Raw genomic sequence first — 9,819 nt, 5'->3', positions numbered from 1 at the left:
TTCACCCGCCCGTGTTGTAGAAAACACTCACTTTTTGCTGATGGTGTTAGTCAGAATCAACTCGACAGCACACAACAACGATAAACTCTTTATTACTCCATTGACTTCTTGAAAAAATTATGGCAACATACAATTTTTTTACTCTCCTAGCCAACACTTTGAAAAATCAAGTTTTTAAGAAAAAAACTTCTTGGACTCCATTGATTAGTATTTCCTGAAGAAAATTTTAGTCTTTTGGCTCCAAATTAACAAAATACCATTCAATAACCAATTACAAGCCATTAGATTTCAGCCTATAGCACTAATATCCCTTAGACGAATTTATAAAAACAAAAAAATATATGAGTGCTGATGATTGTACAGATTTTTGTAGTGAATAAATCTTTGAAGTGACAGAAATCTTAACTAAATAGTAATCAATTAAGGCTATGTCCCACTCTTTTCCTCCTGCCCTTTTCTTCACCAGAAAGGAAATTAGAAGGGGCCTTAATTTGAGGGGCTTTGCTACCCAGCCAACAAGAGTGCCTTCAGATCAAAACCTCGCACACAAGAACTCTGTATGTTAGATTTTATAATTCCCAATTTATAGAAACAACAGAGTTCAGTAACTTATCCAAGGTCGCTTTCACTCAGCTAAATGATTGATTGAAACCAGGTCTGTTAAACCAGTAAGTCTGTGCTTTTCAGGGCAGGGAAGAAAGTTCGCTGAAGGCAGGAGTTTGTGGGTGGGACACCAATCCTTACCTCTTCCCACCCAACCAGAGCTGCTCTGCGGTTCTCTGTTTTACGTCTTGAGTGTCTGGCTAAGAAGACATTGGAAGAGATGCTTTTGGTGGTTAAAAGGAAAAGACAGATCTTTTGGGGCTGAATTAAATACAGCCTGATGTTCATTTATTTATTATAAAAATTCCTGATGTTCATTTATTTATTATAAAAATTCTGACAATAATAGTGGTTCTCAAATTTTGTGGGCATAAGGATCAGCGTGGGTGTTTAACCTGGAGCTTCCTAAGCCCCACCCTGAGATCAGATGGACTGGGTCTGGCGTAAAGCATAGGAATCTGCAGCTTTAGCTGGGGCCGCACGAGAATTTGATACAGGTGGCGAAAGAACTGCATTTAGAGAAAATGAGCAAAGATGTTTAAGAAACCACTTGATCTGTTGTTACTAGGTGCCGTTGAGTCAATTTTGACTCAGCGTGACCGCATATGGCAGAGTAGAACTGCCCCATAGGGTTTTCTTGGCTGCAATTTTCATGTGAGCAGATAGCCAGGTCTTTCTCCTGGGGGTGGTTGTGTGGATTTGAACTGCCAACCTTTCACTTAGCAGCCAGGGGCCGAGCACTTAACCACTGTGCTACTGGGGCTCCTTTCGCAGGAGTGCTAGCAAATAGTAACAAGCCTTTAAAAGAGCTCTGCTGCTAACCAAAATGTCGGCAGTTCAAATCCACCAGCCATTCCTTGGAAACCCTATTGGGCAGTTCTACTCTGTCCTATAGGGTTGCTATGGGTCAGAATCAACTTGAAGGCAACTTTTTTTTTTTTTTAATTCTGCATAAGCGCCGTCCCTCTGGGAAGCCCTCCTTGAAATGTCCATTGCAGACTTGTCTTTAATCATGGCTCTCTATGGTGATTTGCAGTGGGAAGGAGAAGGTGGATGTTGGTAGCACTAGGCTTAAACCCCTTCACTTACACTAGGAGGCAAATGAATGAGGGATTAAGACTGGAAAGCCAATGGGCATTCCAGAAAGGGAATTCCTGGGTGGTGCAAAGGTTGAACAAAGATTGATGATTTAAACCTTCCCAGAATTTTGAAAATCCTGTGGAGCGCATGGGGTTGCCATGAGTTGGAATGAACCTGAGAGCCACTAACAACAACACACTATTTATACTAAATTGTACCTGCACCTTCATTCACAACAGCAGAAAGGAAATCCTCAACCCGATTAAATAAAGAAACCAAGACGCTATCCTCCTGAGTGACATCAAGCAGTATTTCTTAGGAACGAAGAGCAGGGCACATTTCTCATCTACAAATCACAGCCTGACAGCTAGTCCCAGAGAAATCTCTTTCAGCTGAGAGCAAAATGTGAGCCTAATGAAGCAATAATGATGGATTAGTGGAAGCTCCAGATTTTCCTTGCAAGAAGTGTTAGCAATTTGCTGGTAGGGTTCTTGAAGCTGCTTTTGCTGAGGTTTTGATATAGCATAAGGACCCCTGATAGCTCAGTGGTTAAAGCGATCAAATGCTAACCAAAAGGCTGATGTTTGAAACCATCAGTGGCCCTGTGGGAGAAAGACATGGCAGTCTTCTTTTGTAGAGATTTACATCCTTGGAAAACCTGTGGGGTCACTATGAGTTGGAATCAACTCAATGGCAATGGGTTTTGTTTGGTTTTGGTTTGACATAGCATGGAGCCCTGGTGGCACAGTGGTTAAGAACTTGGCTGCTAACCACAAGGGTGGCAGTTCAAATCCTCCAACTGCTTCTTGGAAACACTGTGGGAAAGTTCTACCCTGTCCTATAGGGTCACTATGAGCCGGAATCGACTTGATGGCAACAGGTTTGGTTTTCGGTTTGACATAGCATTTTAAAAAATCTATCTGTAACAAATGTGTTTCGCTGATGGAGATAGGTGAGAGGTGGTTGTGGTTTAAATGTCCCCCAGTACCTCCCCGCAGCCACTATCAGTGGATGAAACTTGGTGATCAATTCTTTCTTTATCATCAAAAAGTCTAGTGTGGCCTGGACCCCGCTCTTTCCTCCAGGAGAGACAGAGGATATCAGGGCTTCAGTTTTACAGATTTTATACTTGGCTTAAAAACCAAGGTTTAATTCAGCTCCATGTTAGGGAGCATGTGCAGTATGTAGCCCAGCCAGGGGCCTGAGAGAGGCCCACAGAGAGTCAGGGTCATCCTCAGACTATCCCCAGGTGGATCCTCCTGTGCCAGGTGGGCTTCACTGGGTAAGGAACTTGGCCACAGGTGGGGCAGTCCCAGGAGCATTGCTGGCCTTGGATGACCAGTGAATATGTATGTTGCTGGGACATTTCCCACAGGTGCTCTTAATCCAAGTAGACATGTAACCAATGAGTGACTCCCAAACCTGGCTGCTCCTTCTCAGTCTCTTGCATGGCGTGTGTTTCCATGCTTTTTTCTTACATGTTCAGAGAGTCTTGGCTTGCTAGGTATCCCCACATGATCTTGCATAAAAACCAAAAACCAAACCTGTTGCTGTTGAGTCGATTCCAACTCATAGAGACCCCATAGGACAGAGTAGAACTGCCCCACACGGTTTGGTCTTGCATACCCAGAAAACCCAGTGTCGTCGAGTCGATTCCGACTCATAGCGACCCTATGGGACAAAGTAGAACTGCCCCATAAAGTTTCCAAGGAGCACCTGGCAGATTCGAACTGCCGACCCTCATAGGTACCTCAAATTCACCATGTCCCAAATTGAATTAATCATTTTCTACATATCCAGACCTCCTCGTGTATTTCCGTTGTGACGAGTGAAATCCTCAGCCACCTAGCTGCCCAAACCACAGCCTTGGAAATCTTCATTGATGCTTCCCTCTCACATACCCTGGATAACCCAATCAAGGCCAAGCCTGGCTCATTTTACTTCATAAATATTCCTTCTGTACATACCCTCCTCTGGATGGATCCTTGGCCACTGCTCTAGTTCAGATGTTCATCATTTCTCCCGTACATTTGCAATAGCTTTCTGACCAATCACTCTTCCAAGGTCCCTCAAAGGAGGTGCTATTGGCCTTTTGAAAAGGATAATTATGAGTTTGTGAAGGATGGTTCCAGCATCACGTGATTATTAGTGTCCACAGCCTGCGCGCATGAATGTTGAGAGCTGTAAAAACTAACCTCTCTTCCCACAAGGGACGCTGGAAAGGAGCTAAGTGTTGTCCAGAGACCCAGGGAAGCCACGCGGCCACAGGCATCAGGGAATGAATGACCTGAACCAAATCTGGAAGCAGGCACCTGTGCCCTTGATGGAGCTTCTATACCCTCTTAGGGTGGGAGTGCAGCTTGCCGAGGGGACATAACTGCAGCAGAAATCCTATCTCTACCTCATCTCCTGTCCTCCCCCAATTGTGGCTTTTAACCTCCTTTATTTTTCTCTTCTTTCTCTGCACATTGGGAGACTTATTTCAAGGACACCGGGGATCTTATTCTTGCAATATTCAAATATCATGCAAATGCCAATTTCTCCCCAACTTGCATCTCTAGTCAAGACATCTCTTCTGAGCTTGAGACCCCGTCTATGCGGAAATTTAACATACAAGTTAAGTGGCTTTTCAAATCCATTTAGAAAGGCAAACTACTCAACAAAGAGTGCTTATACAAATGGGAAAACAGTTTAGATAGATCTTGAGGCATTTATAGAAGTGTATTCCTGATGGTTAAAGAAATCAGTGTAAAAATTATAATGGCTTAGAAGAAAATATAAAAGTTATGTAAAAGTCCTCAACACACAAATGCAAAAACCTTGGAAGTAGAGATTGTTAAAGCTGGCTCTATCAACCTTGAAAACTTCTGTATGACACAGAACAGCATAAACAAAATTCAACGACTAGACTAGTCTAACAGGCAAAGGATTAATCTTCAGAACGTACAAAGAACTCCTACCTATGAATCAAAAACACACATATAATTCTGGATCAATCTCCAGAATATCCAATATTGAGCTGGATAAACCATATTCATAGTTGTTTACAAAAGAAAAAATATGACCACAAAATATGAAAATTATTCAATCTAATTGGTAATCAGGGGAATTAAAATTGAAGTAGCAATTTTCTTCCCTCTCTCCCAATTGAAAACAGAGAATATAGGAGCGAAGACAAGATATTCCTCCACACACGGGAAACCTGGGGTGGAAAGGGGGAGTGTGCTGCCACATTATAGGGATTGCAACTAGTGTCACATAACAATATGTGTATACATTTTTATATGAGAAGTTAACTTGAGCTTTAAACTTTCACATGAAGCACCAAAAAAAAAAAAAAAGAGAGAGAGAAAGAAATGATTCCCTCAGCTTTTGTTCTCCCCTCTTATCCTTCACCACTCTCTCTTATCCTTCCCAAAGAATTTTAAAAGGCTCAGCAGCAGCAAGCAGTAGCTACCACCAGGTGGCACCACTTGCCAACTTCGCACTGAGGGAAGAGCCCTACAGTTTATCAGTGGCGTTTCCAATGCCCCACATCGTCAGAAACACTTCTCCGGTAATATACCGTAGAAATGATCTCGGAAAGTATAGTCTTCAACCTCCGTCATTTGCCTCTGTTGGGGGTAGGAAGCCCACTATTATTTTGCTGATAGATGATTATGTTATGAAAACCAAACCCATTGCTGTCAAGTGGATTCCGACTCATAGGCACCCTCTAGGACAGAGTGTAACTGCCCCATGTGGTTTCCAAGAAGTGGCTAGTGGATTCGAACTGATGACCTTTTGGTTAGCAGCGGAACACTTAACCCACTGCACCACGAACTACCCACTAACTACCCTTTAGAAAAACATATTTGTTATAATTACGTTCTGCAAATTTAACAAACACTTTGGACTCTATTAAATATTACTTCTTCAAGAAATTTTAAATCACAAATTTCCTAATTAGCATAAAAAAATTAGCACAGCTCCACTAAAAACAAAAACCATTGCTGTGAGCCGAATCCAACTCATAACGACCCTACAAGACAGAGTAGAACTGCCCCATAGTGTTTCCAAGGAGCAGCTGGTGAATTTGAACTGCTGACCTTTTGGTTAGCAGCCGGGCTCTTAAGCACTGTACCACCAGGGCTCCGATAATACCACTAACAGCCATTATCATCCAAGTCATAACACTACCCTAACCATGCTAAGCAGTTTTCTCTCTGCCCCGGAGCTCCTAAACACAAGAGATCCCAGGTTCCCAGCTGATGGAGGGCTCTTCCTGGCTGTGAGGAGACACGAGAAAACTTTTACCTCAACTGATGGAAACCAGGTATGCTTCGTTTAAGTGTATATTTGAAGTTATTTCCAATCCCCCTTTGTGGCAGGGTTCAATGTCAATGGAAATTTTTAAAGCTCCAAATAGCAAAACTTACGTGATATCATTACGTTTCTTAGACACCTAAGTGGAGATGCTGTGTTGACAGTTAACTGAAGAGTCTGGGGTATAATGGAGTCATCTGGACTAGAGGTCCAAGGCCTGCTTCTAAGGCAATACCAGTAAACACAAGTCTTAGAATTTTGAAATAGTAATTGATTTTTTTCTCCCCAGCATATTTCTTTTTTTATTTTTTAAACCTTTCTCCACCCTCAAGCACTTCCATTCAAGAGGATGACACAGTTTTAATTAATTGCCTCAGGAAAGGAGACGGACAGCAGAAAATAGTTTGCTGGTCTCTGGCTAGAGACCAAATTTACTAAGAAGATTACATTAGATGCCTCTGAGAGCAAACATCACAATAAAGGGAGTGTTTTTGAGTCAAAATTCATAAATGTTAAGCATTCTCTTGGGTGTGGTGGGCGGGAGTCTGGTGCAAGTGTCCGAAGAATTGGAAAGATTTAGAAAGGAATGGCCATGAGGTGAGTCTTGGCAGCTGTGTATCGTCTTGCAAAGGTTCCTGAGCCCCAGAGAACCAGAACATTGGGTGGGTCCTCAAGAGAGGGACCCTGCGCCGTGCCATCTGGTCAGAGTTCCCAGGGGCTCTCTTGGAATCTCTTTGGGAGGAACACTAAGGGCAAAAGGACTCCAGGTATTTTTTTTTTTAATTGTGGTAATACGTGTGCAACAAAACATTTGCCATTTTAATAGTCTTCGAATGCACAATTTTGTTGTTGGTTGCCCTTGAATTGATTCCAACTCGCAGGGTCCCCACGTGTGCAGAATAGAACTGCTCCACAGGATTTTCAAGGCTGGAACCTTTCAGAGGCAGATCACCAGGCCTTACTCCAGAGGTACCTCTGGGTGGGTTCAGCTCTCCAACCTTTCGGTTAGCAGTCCAGCACCATTCATGCCACCCAGAGACTCCTATGTACAACCTGCTGACATTAATTGTATTCATCATGTTGTCAAACCTTCGCCATTATCTGTTTCCAGCTTTTTCCATCACGCTTAACAAAAGCTCGGTGTCTCCCAAGCAGTGAGATTCCAGAGAGATCTTAGGGGATTTAAGACCAATGAGCAGGCAGCTTTGCAGGAAAATCGATTTTTTTTTTCACTTCTTAAATTTTGGGGAAAAATATATATAACATGACATTTGCCATTTCAACATTTTTCACATGTACGATTCAGTGGGACCAATTACATCAATGATGTTGTGCAACCATCACCAACATCCGTGGCTAAATTTTCCATCCCCTTAAACAAAAACTCACACTCAATGCCAGGTAAGCAATGACTTCCTTGTCCCCCTCCCCCACTCCCGCTCCTGGTAACCGGTATTAAACTCGGATTTCCACACATTCTAGCATAATGTTTTCAAGGTTCATCCATGATGTGGCATGTATCAGGACTTCATTTTTCCTTATGGCAGAGTAGTATCCCACTGTATGTATGTATCACATTGTGCTTAGGAGAACTGATTTTTAATTCTCAACAATGGCACAGAGGAAGCAAAGAGCTGCTGCTTCACCTGGAAGGACTAAGGCAGAACCATTCACTGCCAAAGGATCATATGGGACAAGGAACAGAATACTCTAAGTCTGTATGGGACCCTCTGCCTTGGCACTGTATAAACTGCTCAGAATTTAGGCACAGCTGTAGAGTGGGCAGAGCCCTGGTGGTGCAGTGGTCAAGAGCTATAGCTGCTAACCAAAAGGTCGGCAGTTTGAATCCACCAGCGGCTCCTTGGAAACCCTATGGGGTAGTTCTACTCTGTCCTATAGAGTCGCTAAGAGTTGGAATCTACTTGACCACAACAGGTTTGGTTTGGTGTTTGGTAGAATGGGATGGGATGAGCCTGAATATATTGAGATTAAATGTCTCTTTGGATGCGGTGGTGGTGGTTGGTGGGGCTGTGGCTCTAAATAGAAATTAAGTCGAGTTACATCTAAATGAAGTTACTATTATAATTTTTTTATATGAATCTGAGTACTGAGATTGCTTCCTGAAACATAGGCTTTGTCTCCTTATCAGTGTTTGACAATAACACTAATTTATGGAGAACTCCTACAACATCTCCTTATTCAGTCATGAGATGTCAGGTGGCTCCCTGGTTTACTGAAGGAGGCCTGAAGGAGGAATTACAGACATGAAAGGAGAAAAAAAACTCAGTTTAGATCTATAAGTAACAGGAGACACTGGACCTTGGAGGCTGGCTCTAAATAAAGGGTGGATTAATTGAACAATGCCATATCCACTCACACTTTCAGACACAGACCCAAAGCTGCTTCTTCCCAGTATGCATTTTGTGGGCACTAGAACTCAGTCTGTCCAAACCATAACTCATGGGTCTAATTTATTCTGTCAGAGAATAAAATAAAGACCACCTGAGCTTTAAAAAGTACAAAGTGTATTAAAATGCTAGGCAAGGGATACACACCAGTGAAGAAATTCACTGAAAAGTTTGCTGAGGGGAAAAGTTAAGGGCTTTCAAGTGTTAGGAAGAAGTCCCTGGGTGATGCAAATGGTTAACAGGCCCAGCTGCTAACTGGAAGGTTGGTGGTTGGAGGTTGGATTTGACCCAGAGGCATCTTGTAAGAAAAGGCTGAAGATCTACTTCTGAAAAATCAGCCATTAAAAACCCTAGGGAGCACAGTTCTACTCTGACACACCTGGAGTCACCATGAGTGGACACAACCGTAACTGGTGGTTTTAAGTGCTAGGAACAGGGGTCAGGGTTCAAGCTGGTTATGCTAATTAAGGTTAGAATGAGTCCCTATGTCTGTTCCATTGTTCACCGGTCAGGAAAGGTCTCCTAGTAGGTCTGCTAAAATCTGTCTTCTTGGAGCCACTCAAATTCATGGTCTTTTATTCCCCAGTTGGAATAGAATATGGTGTTCATTCAGTGTTGCCATCTCCTGGGCAAGTAAAATGGAACAATTTCCTGTGACAATTTTACATTTATTTTATTTTTTGCTACTAAAATCAATGGTTGTTTTGTATGTAAGTATTGCTTGTTTCACTGATCCTCAAATGAAATTTCTCTGTCAATGTTGTCATTAGGTGCTGTGGAGTCGATTCCAATTCACAGAGACCCTATGTACAACAGAACAAAACACTGCCCACACCTGCTCCATCCTCACAATCGTTGTTATGCTGAGCCTATTGTTCCAGCCACTGTGTCAGTCCATCTTGTCGCGGGTCTTCCTCTTTTTCACTGACCCTCTACTTTACAAAGCATGATGTCCTTCTCCAGCGGCTGATCCCTCCTGACAACATGTCCCAAGTATGTAAGATGCAGTCTTACCAACCTTGCTTCTAAGGAACATTCTGGTTGTACTTCTTCCAGGACAGATTTGTTCCTTCTTTTGCCAGTCCACGGTATATCCAATATTCTTCGCCAAAACCACAAGTCAAAGGCGTCAATTCTTGTTCAGTCTTCCTTATTCATCATTCAGCTTTTGCATGCATCTGAGGTGAGTGAAAACAGCATGACTTGGGTCAGGCACACCTTAGTCTTCAAGGTGACATCTGGGTCAGTGGGAATATGAATTTGAGAATTTATCAGAAATTATCAGAATACCTTTCAAAATGTTATAGTGAGTCACTCCCATGGACAATAGGTAGGTGTTCCTGTTTCTTTCCTCTTTGCCAGTTCAACAAGTCAGCTTTTCAAAAATATTTGCCAGCCTCAGGCATGAAAAATGGTATTTCAT

The 9,819-nt window shown here is 42.6% G+C and overlaps 1 non-coding gene across 1 annotated transcript; it reads right to left on the bottom strand.

Moving 5' to 3' along the window:
• Positions 1-5,046: 5,046 nt before the first annotated feature.
• LOC111751591 (small nucleolar RNA U3) lies at positions 5,047-5,278 on the bottom strand. Its single transcript, XR_002786723.1, has one exon. It is a non-coding gene; the product is annotated as a small nucleolar RNA U3 (small nucleolar RNA).
• Between the last annotated feature and the right edge of the window lie 4,541 nt (positions 5,279-9,819).

This window comes from Loxodonta africana, chromosome 15 (assembly GCF_030014295.1).
Source record: "Loxodonta africana isolate mLoxAfr1 chromosome 15, mLoxAfr1.hap2, whole genome shotgun sequence".
NCBI lineage: Eukaryota > Metazoa > Chordata > Mammalia > Proboscidea > Elephantidae > Loxodonta > Loxodonta africana.
The sequence above is the reverse complement of the archived record's forward strand: the minus strand, read 5'-3'. Positions and strand labels throughout refer to the sequence as shown.